This window comes from Narcine bancroftii, chromosome 9 (genome assembly GCF_036971445.1).
Source record: "Narcine bancroftii isolate sNarBan1 chromosome 9, sNarBan1.hap1, whole genome shotgun sequence".
Lineage (NCBI taxonomy): Eukaryota > Metazoa > Chordata > Chondrichthyes > Torpediniformes > Narcinidae > Narcine > Narcine bancroftii.
The window spans coordinates 94,625,343-94,642,369 of NC_091477.1; the positions used below are offsets into that span (position 1 = coordinate 94,625,343).

At 39.2% G+C, this 17,027-nt stretch overlaps 1 protein-coding gene and 1 long non-coding RNA gene across 2 annotated transcripts in view; one reads left to right on the forward strand and one right to left on the reverse strand.

The window, feature by feature from the left end:
• Positions 1-1,284: 1,284 nt before the first annotated feature.
• Positions 1,285-17,027, reverse strand: part of LOC138742467 (uncharacterized) — a 29,329-nt gene continuing 13,586 nt past the window's right edge. Inside the window, exon 3 of the long non-coding RNA XR_011344193.1 lies at positions 1,285-1,467. This is a non-coding gene — a long non-coding RNA (uncharacterized lncRNA). The remainder of the gene's footprint in view (positions 1,468-17,027) is intronic.
• Positions 15,958-17,027, forward strand: part of plch1 (phospholipase C, eta 1) — a 67,930-nt gene continuing 66,860 nt past the window's right edge. The window contains exon 1 of the mRNA XM_069896908.1: positions 15,958-16,049. The gene's annotated coding sequence lies outside the window, so the exon portion shown is untranslated. The remainder of the gene's footprint in view (positions 16,050-17,027) is intronic.

The window sequence follows — 17,027 nt, forward strand, 5'->3', positions numbered from 1 at the left end:
CAGTTCTTGCATTCAACACCATCATCCCCTCAAAACTAATCAGCAAACTGCAAGATCTGAGCCTAAATACACAATTGTGTAATTGGAACCTGGGTTTCCTCACCTTCAGACCCCAATCAGTGCAGATTGGCAAGATCATCTCTGCAATTTCCATCAGCATTAAAGCACCGCAGGGCTAAGTATTTAGCTCCCTTGGAGAAAATTACATATAATTTGAGAAATAAATTAGTAAATTTTTGCAAATTTGGCACCCGTGTATGCAAACTTTAGTAGTGTTCTTCCTGCTCCTTGAGACCTGTGTTAATCTTCACTAAATTAATTATATAGAAACTCTGGTGGAATCTTGTGTGTTGGATAGTGATCCACTGAGCAATCCATGAAGCTTTTTCTTTTATATTACTATATATTTTTCTTGTATATAAAGTTCATTGGGGTTTAGGGGAGAGGATGCAGGGGAAAGGGAGGGATTATAACCATCATGGAACCTTAAATTTAAATTTCTATTGTTCTATATTAATTGTCTATTAATTACATGTATGGAAGAAGTTTTAAATAAAATATTCAAAAAAACCCTAACCCACTGCTGATGAGAGAAGGATTCTTATTCTTACGAAGAAAAATCCCCAAACACATGTCCAGCAGATCAGAAACACTTTTCAGGTGGCTGGTGTGGATATGTCAATGACCACTATCTGCAAAAGACCATGAACAGAAATACAGAGGCTATGCTGCAAGATGCAAACCAGTGTTTAGACAAAGAAAAGATGGTTAGATTACAGTTTGCCAAGAAGTATTCAAAAGAGCCTGCAGAATTCTGGAAAAAAAAAGACGTGGACAGATGAGACCAAGATTAACCTATATCAGAGTGATGCCTCTGTATTCCTGTTCATGAAGTCTTCTGCGTACAGTAGTTATTGACATATCCACACGTGCCTCCTGAAGAGTGTTTCTGATCTGCCGGACACATGTTTGGGGATTTTTCTTCATTATGATGAGAATTCTTCCGTCATCAGCAGTGGAGATCTTCTTGGAATACGATACCAGCTCCTTTACAATTACTGAGCTCACCACTATGCTTTTTTTGGTAATTTTTAAAAATCATTTTAAATGTATTTAACAATCAACACCCATACCAAATACAAATCGTCAAGAAAACCCAACCCTTCACCCCCTCCCCTCTCTATAAGTCCAATTAAACAATGAAAAGAAAAAAAGAAACACAACGAAAGAAAAATCCCATTGTCAGTGCTTACAGTGAAACACATAGAGACGTTATGGTATCGATGTTAAAATCTTCACAGAGATCTGCTGACTCGTCAGTAGCAGTCATAACCTTACGGTGGCGCCAGTGAGGTACCTATACGTTCTAAACAGGGCAGCCAGATTTTTTGGCAGGTGTTGTATCCCCTCCTAAGACTGTATGTGACCTTTTCAAGTGGAATGCAGCTGTTCATTTCTGAAGACCACCTATCAACAAGGAGATGGGAGTCAGATTTGCTTGTTACTGCTATACAGAACCACAACCCCATCATCCAGCACCGACCGACCGGAGTGGTGTGGATGCTTACCTGCCACAAATCTTTGAGCGTCACCATCCCATTTCCCCGTCATCGCGCATGCACCAGCCAGCCACGCACGGCCTGCGGACAGCAGGATGCTGCATTTAACAGGTAAGTGCCCTTTCTGCCTCTTAATTTGTCCTCCATTAGTGCCTACATAGTGGCGTATCTCGGTCAAGTGGCGCCCTAGGGCTGCCATTGTCATTGGCAATTTAAAAAAAAACCCATCACCACACACATAGGTTGTGGATACAGGTTGTGACTTTACGAAGTAACGTATTTACTTAAGATTTTATTCTATATTTTGAACTACTTTGTTCAGTTTGTTGTTCCATTAAATAAAACATCAATAAGTATTTCTTATTTTTGTGATGCAATGTCTAAATAACAATAACATCCATTAATTCACAGATTATTTATTCAGCGAGGTATTGGAAAATCTCCATCGGCAGCCGGGACAGGTTGTCGGCGGGGCCATCAGCGGGTGGGTTGTCGGCAGGGCAGTCAGTGGGTGGCTCTGGTGGGCTGAGACAGCCCTTGCCATCTGCCTGCTGACAGTCTGATCCACTGGTTGACCAGCTTCCAGCACCTCACCGGACCACTTTGACCTTTGGGGCTGCTCATCAGCGCTAGCAGCTCATTGGGGATCAATGGAAAAAAATGGCTGTCTTCCCTGCTCATAATCCCTCATGCTGCTGGAACCACTCTGCATTTCTCTGGCTGGCACTGGCGATGAGATGCAGGCCGCGAGTGGCGTTCTGGGGTGCTCAAGTGAGCCTTGGGATGGAGATTAATTATTGGGCTAGGGTCAAGATATTGGGTGGGTAAGGCTTGGACAGTGGCAAGTGGCACCCCTGTTCTTTGCCCCACCTACCATACCTTCGATACACCTATGGCCCTACACCCCCAAATGGAGGACAAATTAATATCTGGCTCAAGATGGCGCTGGGCAGAGGAGTCAAAAGCCAGATTGTTTGGCCTAAAACTGGACATGTGGCCACCCTACCCTGTGTGCCCCCTTCTCCCCCCCCCACCACAGTCTAGCCCTGCCCCCTCCCCTACCCTGCACCCCCTCCCCCGCCTGCCCAGAACTGTGATTCCATGGCTGCGGATCAACGAGGGACCATGTACTCCTGAAGTGGTCGACGGTCTAAAAAGTTTGGGGACCCCTAATTTATTATTATTCCAAGAAATTCTTGGTAAGTGAAGAGAAAGATTGTTTTGTTCATTATTTTAGATGTGTTATTCAAGGTGAGTGAGTTTTACAGTGAAAGATCTAAAGAAAGTGTGTGATTTTCTTTTAAAGCTTTGTATTTTCCCATTCAGGATTCTGGAAGACAGCTATTCCTATTCATGATGGTTAAGGAAGATTACACGGTGATTCAGCAGAAGCTCTTATTTCATAGCAACCAGTTATAATATACATTAAAAAATGAGTAGATAACATGCAGAAAAAAGAGTTAATTAACAAAATATTGTTTCTTTTGAGATTAAAAAAAATATGAATTCTTGAATAAAGAGTTACTACAGTAAATGCATACACATAAAACAAACGGGAGAAGTAGTATTTGTTAAGCAATCCTTTCAGATATAAATAGATAAGGTTCCAGGTTTCCTACTCTTAAGGAATGTGGAGTGAATATCTATGAGAAACAAAAGACTTTTATTGTTGTGCAAATAACCATGACGAAGGCTCCATTGTTGGTTCCCATTGGTGGAAATATTTGAACTAGAAGGTGCACTGAAAGCCGATTAGTGAGCGTCAAAGACTTTGAACTATCCAGCCATGGGCAGTTGGAGCATAGAAAGGTGGGACTGAAACTATGGCATTCATTCAAAAACTTCAACATTTGGAAAAAGAAAAAAAAATATACAGTGAAGCAAATAACGAGCTTTTCCATTAGAAATGTGTGTTTTGCAGCAACAAACATGTATGGTATACCAGAATAGAATCTTTTAGTGAATTAATAAGCAATATGACAAGTCTATAATTTTTATAAGACCATAAGAACACAGGTAAAAATGATTGCTTTTCATGTCACCTTGGGTGAGGGATAGATTTTATCATGAGGGGCCCCAATTTCAAATGACATAAAAAGATACAGCACAGAAACAGACCCTTTGGCCCAACGAATCCCACGGACGCCAGCAACCTATTCACACTAATCCTGCCTGTTATTTTCATCAACTTTCCCCAAACTCATGGGAGGAAACTCAGCAATGAGATCAGGTTTGAACCCAGGTCTCCGACATTATGAGGGCAGCAGCTCAACCATCTGCTGCATTACATTTCTGTTACGGTAGGTTCCATACTTTAAATAAATGATTAAATATGTGAACTTTCATGAAGTATTTTCCTGCAGGAAAATAAAGCAATTTTTATATCTCTTATACCAAATATATTCTTAGACAATCATTTTGATCATATTTTCACTTTTTGCATAGTATCAAGGGTTCTTTTTCTATGTTCCACATTGATCTACTCTGCAGATCACGAGAATACAGAGATACAATGTGCAGTGGTTGCACTGGATTCACTCCATTTGATTATTTTTACCAAATAAGTCTGATGGAAAATGTATCAATTCCTATTTGTATCCAGAATACAACCAGAGACTATAGTTTCTGACTCCATTGTTTTAGCACTGATTCTTAATGATTTAAAACTACATCTGGACTATTAGATCCAATCTGAAATGGAATTGATGGAGGAAGGGGTCTTGTATAAGTTTGGTTTGGGAGCTTTAGACGTAAATTAGACAAATTTCTTGTGAAACAATAAAGTCTGCAGATGCTGTGAATCTGGTAAATACACAAAGTACTGGATAAACTCAGCAGGTCCTGCAGCGACCAGAGGAAGCTGAACCAAATTTCTTGAAAGGTTTCAAATTTGATAAATTCGTGATAAAGCAGACAAAGTAATTTTAACATGAGAACGAGAATAGTATCTGGAGAATCAAATCACATAGAAACGTTAGCTAGAGAACGTGAATATTACAGAAAAGGCACAATTGGTATTCCAGAATTCCAGTCCTGGTTTTCTAGCATACTCACAGGCAGGCTGTGTGAATGAGAACGCAGGTTGTGGCGGCATATTACAGATTCTGCAGCTCACAATTAACTTGCAGTCCTGTGAAAAGCACCACATTTGGTGCATTTGACTTGTTTCAACTTTCAACTTTCCTCTGTAAGGAAACAAGGCGATCTATTCCACAGATGTTCTTAAATGTAGAGTGAGGTATGGTTTTTTTTTTCATTTTCCTTTAAAGTGCATTTGATCTCACAAAACAATAAGGAAACTCATCTGCCCTTTAAATCAGATATATTTTAACTGCAGTTTATTTGATTCTTAGCTTCCTATAGATCATTGAAATAAGGAGAAACGTGATACCATCATGAACAATCTATGTCTGGGTCTCAGTGTTAATCATTTTCTATGGATCGCTATACTAATTGTTTCATAAACTTACAGTCCAGAAAGAACTTCAATGAATATTTACTGTTCGAGGAAGTAATTGACATTATATAATAAAACAAATTACTGGACAGATTCAATTTCTTACGCAATCACGTACAGTTTGCAAATTCATTATTTTTAATAAGTCAAATAAAGTCTTCAATTAAACATAACAACCTTAACTTAAATAACAACAAAATGGAAAGTGTTCAAATTTTGTTAAAGTTCGTTGGATGGCTGTTTTGTTAAATTGTATTCAAATCTTAATGCCTAATGTCATTGCATTGTTTGTGTGAAATGGTATTTAATAGTCCTGACACCTAATGTTTGAATGTACAACTCTATTGCACTTGTTAACAATGCTTTAAGGCTGCTAAAACTAGCCACCTAAAGCAGTAGAGATTTTCATGCAAATGTACAACTGTCAGTCAAAAAAGCAATAACCTCAACTCCCAAAGGGCAATAATTTAAGACAGGGTCATGTGATCAAACTCTTTGAAACAAAGAGCAGATGATTGTTGCCATAGATTACTCTCTTCTGCTGCATCAGTACCTGCCTGGAGTCCTGCTTTAAGTGCAGGTTTCAAAATTAACGTCCGGATTAGAGACCATTCCACTTTTAAAAAGAAAGATTTATCTATTTTTTTTATATACTAGGTTCAGAGCAAACCTGAAATGGTAATTGATCATATTTATTTTGCATTTACTCCTTTGAGATGTAGAAACATGTCTTGTGCCTTTAAGTTGCTGCTTCTAAATTCCCAGCAGAATTCTGATGTACAGTACAACTCCGATTATCCAAAATGGTTGGGTCCGGACCTATTTTGGATGACTGAATTTTTCAGATAACTGGTCACATTTTAAAAACAGCCCAGTAGCAACAGCAAATTACTTGTATCCATATTTAAACAACAGCAAACAATAAAGGAAGGCGTTTTAAGCATTAAAATAATGTTTAATTCTCACCAAAAAAATGCTGGCTGCTGCCAATCCCTGACACATCCCCAATGCCACCACCGATCACCGAGACTTCCCGACCACCAATCCCCAACACATCCCCAATGCCACCACCGATCGCTGAGACCTCCCAACCACCAATCCCCAACACATTCCCATCGCTACCACTGATCACTGAGGCCTCCCAACCGCCAATCCCTGACACGTTCCCCACTGCTGCCCCCAATCCCTGGGGATGCTTCCTGGGCCGGTGGAACACTCACTGGTGAGTCAGCGTGCTCCTTTTCTCCGTGGACTTGTTTCGGCTTTGCATCCACCACAGGCAACTCATTGGGCTGCTTTGGGACCACTCCAGCACCTCACAGGCCCGCTCAGGGTGGCGGAACTCAATGTGGGATCAATGGCCATCTTTATTATCATGATCCCCCACGCAACTGGAACTACTCTGTCAGTGCCAGCGCCAGGGAATCACAAATGCCTGTCCTGCCTGGGAGGCCATTCTCTTTGATGACACCGGGTCACGGGATTCTTCCGACTGCTTGCAGGTGGGAGACAGTGGTATGCAGTTTGAGAGGGAGAGTTGGAGAGAAAAGTCAATAGGGGTAGGTAAAAAAGAAATGAAAAGAGAGAGGAGAGGGAGTTACCAGAAAAGAGGACAATTGTCATTCTAATTTGATGTCGAATTGAATTTTTTTTCAATCTGTGAAGTCAGTTCAGCTCCGTTTTCTGATTGTTTCGGATATCCTTATTTATCTGAAATTTTTCGGAGGCAAACAGATGTCACTTATGGGTCAAAAAAAATTTCAGATAAATGAGGATTTCAGATAATCGGAGTTGTACTGCACATCGTCACCAGTTTTATGTGCTTCTACAACAGTTCAGCACAACATCTTCCTGATGTACTTTTTTTTTGTTGACAGGGTATTGGATCTCTGAGTTCAAGAATTGGTAACTGAGTACTTACAGATTTGAATGCAGTACTAAATTTATGCTGCAATTTGGCACAACTACTTTGTATTTTTTGCTTGGCTTTAGTTATTTGAGCTTACTAGTAGTTAACCTGTTGTAAAATCACTGTTGCCCCACTTTAAATAAAAGGGTTTTTTAATGTCCAAATTAATGATTTTGTTACTTTTTTAGAAAATTAGAATTCTCTTTATATTATCTTTGCATGTAACCATGCCTGATTATTGAAACTCGGTCTGTATTAATACTTTGCAGTCCATTGAACACAACTCCTTATTGCTCTACAACACCATTCATTATTTTTACTTCTCCCAGTGGCCCAAACTGCATTGTTTGGAAGCAAACTATTGTAACTAACTACTGTATTAAAAGTATGGTAAAAATATTTTATCACTAAATGGTAGACAATGGCATAGATTGCTTTAATTAGCTTTTTTTTTGCTTGGTGCAAATGGAACCTTACTTAAGACCTTAAAGTTACTGAAACATTTCTGATTTGCTAGTTTGCTTGGTTCCAGTTGACTGATTTTGCACACCAGGGTTTGATCTGTGTGGCAGTTTCCTAAATCCCAAGGGCATGCATCCTCTAGTGTGTGGGAATTAATTGGCAGTCCTTCTGCTTTGCTTCTGGAAGGATGTGTATTTCATTAGAAAACTGGGGGATGGGTGCACAAAGCTAGTAACTAAGAAAAATGGATTTATTTACAAGATTGATAGTGAAAATTTATTTCCAAGTTGTTATGGCTAGACTGGTAATCTGTTGTAATGGCTGTTGTATTAATTGGTTGAGTGTTGGGGGGGGATTGTGGAACAGATTAGTCAATCATTATTTCCCCTTCGTAAATCGATGCTGACTCAGGCCAATCCTGTTACTGCTATCCAAATGTGCCGCTATTTCATCTTTTATAATTGACTCCAGCATCTTCCCCACCACTAATGTCAGGCTAACAGGTCTATAATTTGTGTTTTTTCTCTCCCTCCTTTCTTAAAAAGTGGGTTAACATCAACTACCCTCCAATTCGCAGGAAATGATCCTGAATCTATAGAACATTGGAAAATGATTACCAATGCCTCCACGATTTCTAGAGCCACCTCCTTAAGTACCCTGGGATGCAGACCATCAGGCCCTGGGGATTTATCAGCCTTCAGTCCCATCAGTCTACCCAACACCATTTTCTGCCTAATGTAAATTTCCTTCAGTTCCTCCATTACATCTATTACATCTGAAAGATTGTTTGTGTCTTACCTAATGAAGGCAGATCCAAAGTACATGTTCAATTCATCTGCCATTTCCTTGTTCCCCATAATAATTTCACCCATTTCTGTCTTCAAGGGCCCAACTTTTATCTGAACTAATTTTTTCCTCTTCACATATCTAAAGAAGATTTTATTTACCTCCTTTATATTCTTGGCAAGCTACCTTCGTACCTCATCTTTTCTCCCCGTATTGCCTTTTTAGTTAACTTCTGTTGTTCTTTAAAAGTTTCCCAATCCTCTGGCTTCCCATTTGTCTTTGCTATATTATACTTCTCTTTTATTTTTATACTGTCCTTGATGTCCCTTCTTAGCCACGGTTGCCCCTTACTCCTCTTAGAATCTTTCTTCCTTTTTGGAATGAACTGATCCTGCACTTTCTGTATTATTCCCAGAAATACCTGCCATTGTTGTTCCACTGTATTCCCTGGGGAATCTTTCCAGTCAACTTTGCCCAGGTCCTCCCTCATGGCTCCATAGTCCCCTTTGTTCATCTGTAAAAATGACACTTCTGATTTTCCCTTCTCCCTCTCAAATTGTAGATTAAATATGACCATATTATGGTCACTACCTCTTAATGGCTCCTTTACCTCGAGCTCCCTTTATCAAATCCGGTTCTCATAACACTAAATCCAAAATTGCCTTATCCCTGTAGGCTCTAGTACAAGCTGATCTAAGAATCCATCTTGAAGGCACTCCACAAACATCCTTTCTTGGGGCCCAGTACCAACCTGATTTTCCCAGTCTACTTGCATGTTGAAATCCCCCATAACAACTGTTGCATTACTTTTGCAACATGCCAATTTTAACTCTTAATTCAACTTGCACCCTATATCCAGGCTACTGTTTGGGGGAGCCTGTAGATCACTCCTATTAGGGTCTTTTTGCCCTTACCATTTCACAGTTCTATCCATACTGACTTGACATCTCCTGATTCTATGTCACCTCTCGCAAGGGACTGAATTTAATTTCTCAACAACAGAGCCACTCCACCCCATTTACCCACATGTCTGTGCTTTTGATAGGACATATGCCCTTGAATATTAATTTTCCAGCCCTGGTCCTCTTGCAGCCATCTCTCTGTTATTCCTACAGCATCATATTTGCAATTTCCAACTGAGCCTCAAGCTTCCTGTTCCTGCCTTCACCAGCACGAGGAACTGGATGCAAACCGGAGATAACCAACATGGAGGTCCAGCTTTTCCACCTTCTTCTGAGTTCTCTGAAGTCACACTGCAGAATTTTGTTTCCTCTTCTTCCTGAAGTCATTTGTGCCAACATGCACTACCACTTCCGGCTGTTCAGCTCCACCCTTGAGGATGCCCTGTAATCGGTACATGACGTCATGGATCCTAGCACCAGGCAGGCCACACACCATCAACAAATCCTGCCTGTTGCTGCAGAAACCCCTTTCTGTAACTCTCACTATGGAATCCCCTACCACCACGGTTTTGTCTGACCTCTGTTTCCTCGGCTTTGCTTCAAAGCCTGTTTTTGACTCGCAGACCTGTCTGCCTCTCAGACTAGCAGTGTCTTCTATCTCGACTGCTTCCAAGAGGGTGAACCTGTTTTCAAGAGATGCATCTGCCAGGGTCTCTTCTATTCCAAGCATCCATCTCTTCCCCCCCCCCCCCCCCCACTTCTGTCTTCCAGTATCTTCAGTGTAACAATCTCTGTAGGTCCTGTCCAGAAAACTCGTTTTCCTGATGAACCTGATATTATCCAGTTGCTTCTCCAGGGCCTCAATGTGATCCTTCAGGGTCTAAACCTGGACACACTTTCCACAGTTGTAGCAGCTAGAGGCACTATCAGTGTCCCGACCTCCCACATCATGCAAACATCACACTGAGCCAGTTTATCTGTCATCTCTTCACCACTTCTCACCCTCCCCAACTGTGGAATAGTCTCCTCCATCATTCATTGAATGTTTCTGGCCATAGGCAGCCCATCAAGCTGATCTGTGCACATATTCTTGGTACAAGCCATGCTTTAATCATTCCCAATCAGTCCTCCAAGTTGTCTGATTTCACCAACCCATCATGTTTCAGGTTGTCTGTGAGAAATATATCTCCTTCAAACAGCCAATGACCTACTGTCAAAAATCCATCCTGAGAGCAGCAACACTTTAGAAAAATAATGAAGTAGTCTTTTGGCAATGATGTGCATAGGTAGATGGCATTAACATCAGATTGGTAAAAAGGACTGAATCAAAGAACAAAATAATTCAACTGCATGTTTTGTTAGTATTCTTTCTCCATGTCCCATTTCATGCTGTGATTCTTTTGAAGTACATGAAGGAATTGTTTTGACTCTTAAATTAAGTTGGGCACTTGTTTCCATACCTTCTGTCAGTACATACTATATTCCTTTTTCACCTCCTACCCAAACCTCTAACCTCCCCTTCCTCCACCCCAGTTCCTACTCCATTGATGCTGCCACTTTCCTTTTACACTCAGCAAATTAATAGTGGTCCATTCTGCAACTGTACCCCACCCCCCTCATTCACAATGCTGATGCTTTCTGACACAGTTATCTCAAGCCAGCAAAAGTTCCTTTTCCTCCTTTACATGATAATATTAGTTTGCAAAGCAACCACTTGATCCAATCGAGAGTGGAATATTGGCACGTGAATTTGATTTGATTTATCGTATGAAAAGTGACCGTGTAGAGAAGAATGGAAGTACATTTGAAAATGATGTGATGAAGGGGATAGAGTGTAATTCCCTCAGATAACGCAGGCAAACTCCTCTTGTTTCTACTGATGATGCTTGTCATCTGTTTACATTTCTCCCTCCCGAGTTGATTGTTGCTCCTTTCCCAGTGCAGTTGAATTCAGGATGATTCTTTTCCCTTCATTTTGTCAGTTTCTTAAACAGCTTTTTCTTCTGAGCTTTGCCCACCACTCTCTTTCAATTTATAGAGTGGGATTTGAGCAAGAGGGGGAACAGAGTTTTGTCTCAGCTGGAATTCCAAATGAGACAGAATATTCTTCCCAGTCACTGTAACATTTTCTGATGAAGTGGAGCAATGAGTGTGAATGCTTTAATAACTATTGAAGAAATAAAAACATCCAAGGTTTGAGTTTCTCAGTGTGTCACCCACCTGGCAATCATAGTTTTAGCCCAAGAGTTAGAAAAACTACAATGTGTTTCTGGGGTTTCTGCAGCTCCTTGCCTTGTCTCACTCACATCTATCTGTATTTTCATTTTGCTGTTAGAATCACATTGCTCTGTCCTGCTTTCCAAACATAAAACTGTTTCTTTTCACAGGCATATTGCATATCCATGATGGAGATGGTTTATATGGCAGTTCGATTATTGCTTTTATTGTATATGCATTGTGGCTATTTGGCTTCTCCGCTTCTCCAAACATTCAGTGTATGCAAATTTTGATTCTTGATAGTTCTACTGAAAGGCCTGTTCCTCTGTCATGCTGTTCTATGTTCTCCCCAAAATTAATGAAATAAGGCATTAGTGTGATCGCAGGCGGCACAGGGGGTGTAGTGGTTAGTGCAATGGCTTTACAGCGCCAGAGATCGGGTCTGGATCTGGGTTTGAATCCTGTACACTCCCCTCATGTCTGCATGGGTTTTCTCCAGGGGCTCCAGTTTCTTTCCACCCTTCAAAAGATACCGGGGTGTAGGTTAATGGGGTGTAATTTGGGTGGGATGGACTTGTAGGGGCGAATTAGCCTGTTACAGTGCTGTATGTCTAAATTAATTAAAAAAACCACAAAATTTAAATTCTAGAAGGGCTTCGTCAAACAATCAAACTCTTACTTATTCTAATTTTTGAAGAAAGGTCCCTGAAGTGAAACATTAATTAGTTTTTCTTTCCCAAGATGCTGCTTGTTTGGCTGAGTCCTTCCAGCAGTTCTCCTTTTGTTTCAGACTCTCATCAGTAGGAAACCTAACTGAAGAGCAAAGTGGAGTTGCTGTGCATTTCTTTCCTTTCCTCTCTCCTAACCATAATTCCCTTAAATACAATCAAGCATGAACAAGTGCTGACTTGTATTTTATACACTAATTTGGAAAAGTGCAAGACAATGGCAGATAATACCACTAATATCTTTAAAGGTCTTGCAAGTGAAAGCAAGAAAATTACCAGTCAAAAGGCTGTGTTAAAAGGAAAATGGCAATCAAATTAGACTAATACTGTTAATTCTCTAACTGCATTATGGAGGAGAGCATTGCTCTTAGGGGGAATGATTTAGAAGTGCTTTTTGGTTAGAAAATCATGTATAGTGCATATGAAATTTTTGTGATGCCCCATTTCAAGATATCATCTTAGTTAAAGCATCAGAGCAGAAATTTAGCTTGGTGGCAACTTATGGAAGATATAGATGTCTCAATAAAGTGATTTATAATATAAAGTGTTCTTTGCTTTACGTAGTTGACAATGTTAGGAGGTCTTTTTTTATAACAGAACCCAGAAAATAGTTTTCAATATGGCAGGGCAAATATAGATGTAAATTAAACATAGAAGGCCCGATTAATATAACGTTCTTTCAGACGCCAGAACTCGTACCCAAAACATGGGACGCTGCTGAGGAGTAAAATTAGAGAATCCCATATGCAGTGTTGGAGAATCATAGAAAGAAGCATGTTTCACTAATGCAACGATGCCTGGTCATTACTGGGCCAAGCCAGTGATTTATTCAAAAATTGGTCTGATGATAAATTTTGCAGGAAGGTTTGTTCTGTTGGGCCCATGTTTCCTATGCTTCTTGTCCCTTACAGACAATTTGGAGCAGATCATATCCATGCGATAATATTGCCAGAAGTTGAGAATGATAGCATGGGTCTTAATCATTGTTGCATAAGATTTTTTCCAGACTAATGAATTTTGTTTCAGTAAGTTTCTTTTAAGTGGTTTATCAAGTATGGTTTTTAAACTGCAATGTCAGAAAAAAATAACATAATTACTGCCTGTGTGGTCATTCACACTGGGCATCTTTTTAGTCTGCAAGTACCGTGAAACAGTCCCGCCGGCCGGTTGGACGTACAGTAGAGTGGATGATGGTCAACAAATTTTTCTGGTACTATTTACATTGCAGGCTTCCTCCAAAAAGATGGAGGGGTCCTGCAGAATAACTTGTGGTGTAGGAATTGACTCAAAAATCTTTTTAGACTGCCCATGTAGCAGCAAAATTCCTTGATTGTGCCACTACATGCCTGCAGTCTAAAAACAATAAGAGATAATAGTTGAGGCAGAGTCAATTCTTTCATTTAAGAGGAGGCTGGATATATACATGGATAGGAGGGGGTTGGAGGGTTATGGGCGGAGAATAGGTGGGGAGGATCTAGCAGAGTTGTTTGAGTGAACTGGCATGGAATTGAAGGGCCGAGATGACCTGTTTCCATGCCATAAACTGTTATATGGTTATATGGTTAAACAGTTACATTATTCAGCAACGATAACCTTACCTTCATTTTTATCAGTTCCCACAGATGAGGAGGAGACAAATGATACCACAATATTTAAGAAAGCATTGAGAAAGAAAATAAGAAACAATTGACTTGCTGTAGCTTGACAATATTTCTGTCAGTTACCAAGTGGCAATATGGCACTTGGAGAAATAATAAATAGTTTGGGTGGATGTAAGATTTAATTTATGCAAGAGAAATCATGTCTGACAAATCTATTGGAACTTGTTGATGTGGCACTTGGAGAAATAATAAATGGTTTGGGTGGATGTAACATTTAATTTATGCAAGAGAAATCATGTCTGACAAATCTATTGGAACTTGTTGATATGGCACTTGGAGAAATAATAAATGGTTTGGGTGGATGTAACATTAATTTATGCAAGAGAAATCATGTCTGACAAATCTATTGGAACTTGTTGATATGGCACTCGGAGAAATAATACATGGTTTGGGTGGATGTAACATTTAATTTATGCAAGAGAAATCATGTCTGACAAATCTATTGGAACTTGTTGAGGTTAAATTGAGTCGAACAGATTGCAATGAACCAGTTGCTGTGGTCTGTTTGGACTTTCAAATGGCTTTCAACAAAGTAGAGAGGAATTTGTATTCAATTTCTCTTTGGTTAGGAATGTGCTTTGCCATCGCCCTGATCCGAATATGATCTTGCATCCATTCTACTCTCTCCTTAGATAGTACTATTTTTTATATAGGAACTGACAATATTAGGTGTAAAAACTAGAAAATGGATTGGTCACCTGATAAAAGCAAGTTTGATATCTGGATCTTTTGATCATTTGCAATGAGAGATTTATTTAAAAACTTTATTTATTTCTTCAAAGAACAAATAGTACAACAATAACCATAAACATGAACCAGCAATGACAGATTGTGATAAATTGGTTTGTTGCCTATTGCTAAATTGTTGCATTTTTAAAAAATTTATTATTACCTGCATTGTTTTGAACAGAATTATTATCTAGTTGTACAAGCAATACTAATGAATTTATGTTTTGATAATGTACTAATTTTTAATGACATTGATTGTTGTTTGAGGTATATTTGGAACTAAATAGTTTCCCAAGGCAAGTTTGAGCACTTCTGTGATGTAGCATTTATAACTCTCTATCTGCTTTCCATTAAAGTTTAAATCACAGCATTGGCTTCAGTTTACTCATGAAGTACTTAATGCAGTAGTGCAGTAGAATTGTAACATTTTAATGATCTGGGTTCAATAACTTTCATGGTGACCATACAAGATGCATGCTCATTTGTATTACTGAGATTGCAGGACAAGATAATGGTGATATGTCAGATGTTGAATTTTGATCTGTGTGAAATAGAAAGGAATATAGCAGAAAATAGTTTAGTGTATCATATGCTCTGTGATATAACACCCATGTAATATAAGAATGCCATTTGTGTTTTTACTTGTATTACTGAAGGTTAAAGGATTTTGTGGACATTCTATTATTTTGATGTAAAAGGACCAGGTGCAGAGTGAGTTGAAGTGCAGATCTCTAGGGAACAGGATGGCATTCTGTATCAGCATATTATTTTGAACTTTCATCTTTTCACCTCTGGGGAGCAGAGTTTTAATCTAGTCCCAACAACAGATGGGATGATTGTTTCCTTTCCAACGTCTATAAATTAAATTAGCACCATCAGTCTCCGTCTGGTCCCCCAAATCTCAACACGACAGATTACAGTTGCAATGACCTGAAAGCTGAAATTCTAACTTCAGACTTGTTACATGGTAGTCTTGAGTAGGCAGAAATCAAGTCGATCTTTGCTCTTCAAAAGCATTTTGAGCACTGACAATAATTATTCTATTGGTGCCCGCACTTAGTGAATTCTCTGCACCTCCAAGACCCAAAAGAGCATAAATGTGTTGTTTGGAATTGGTTTTGAAAGACAGCTATGAAGTTCTATTTTGATGTATTCAAGGGTGCCGTTTTAATGTAACTTGTTTTAATAGCTCCAGCAATCTGCAGTATTCTGATACAAATTATTACGTTTGCAGAGTAATTATCTGATAAGCAACTCAAATACTCAGTGGCTTCATTAATATAATTTTAATTCAGAAATTTTACAATCAATATTTAATTGACACATTTACATTTCTTCTGCTAATTTCAAGTAGGTTTGCAAAGGTGTGTATGATACAATTTAGGAAGGTACAAAGTAAACGTGTTTAATAAATTAAAACATTTTATTGAACTAGAGAAGTTACAATGATGATTCAACACACAAGAAACTTGTTCTGTTGCTCAATCTTTCCCACACTTTTAGTCCTTTGTGACAAAACTTGGAGAACAAAGGGGCATCATGTGCTCTTGGTTACCATGTCAACTGTAACTGGACACTGAGTCTCTTCACTGGGGAGGGGTAGATACAACTAAAGCTCAGCTTTCTGTGGATAGTGCTGGTGAGCATCTGAGTACTTGAATCAGTTCACACACACCCATGTTTCTTTTCTGCTTCGAGGAGATCCATTTAAGCCACATTAAAGTTCATTGTCATAAACTTTTTTTTGTAGTGTTGCAATATGTCAAAATATCCAAGCTTCATTGCTGATTGTACTTTGGAATAGAATGTGAGAAAGAGATAAACAAATTGTGAATTGTGAAGAATTTGAGAAAGCCCTGAAATATATGTGGAAAATAATGATCCAACCTTTGGAGTAAATTATATTATTACCATATATTTTTAAAAAAGCGTGAAGATTCACCACACTGATGTAAATAAGGCAATGAATGCCATGGATAAAAGCGCCTCACAAAGTTACAAATGATCAAGCACTCTACCTCCCAATATTACTTGGGTGATACCAGAAAGCCCCATCTTTTCTAAAAGTACTGACTTGCTGCAGTACTGTTTCATGGTTATTAAATGCTAATTTAATTTGTGTTGCTTGCTGCATACTAAATGTTAATGAGCAGTTCAAATATGTGAAACAGAGAAACTCAGTCATTTCTGCCTGTGCCACATGCTAGTGAGGATAGGAAATAATGACAGATAAATGCACGGTTGAAGAGTTGGTGCAGGGATAGAGGTTCAGATTTGTGGATCATTGGGATCTCTTCTGGGGAAGGTAAGACCTGTACACCTGAACCAGAGGGGCACTAACATTCTGGTGGAGAGGGTTTAAACTAGTTTGGTGGGGGATCAAAACCACAATGAGAGGGCACAGAACTGAGCAGATGGTAGAAAGGTTGATCAGAATCAGGAATTCTTGTCGTGAATATGTCATTTGTTGTTTTGTAGCAGCATCACTGGTGCAAATATTGCTATAAATTGCAATTTTTAAAAATTAATGTAAAAGAAGAGAAAGTGTCTGTGGTTCATTGACCAATCAGGAATCTAATAGCAGAGGGGACAAAGTGGTTTTTGTACTTGGTAGCAG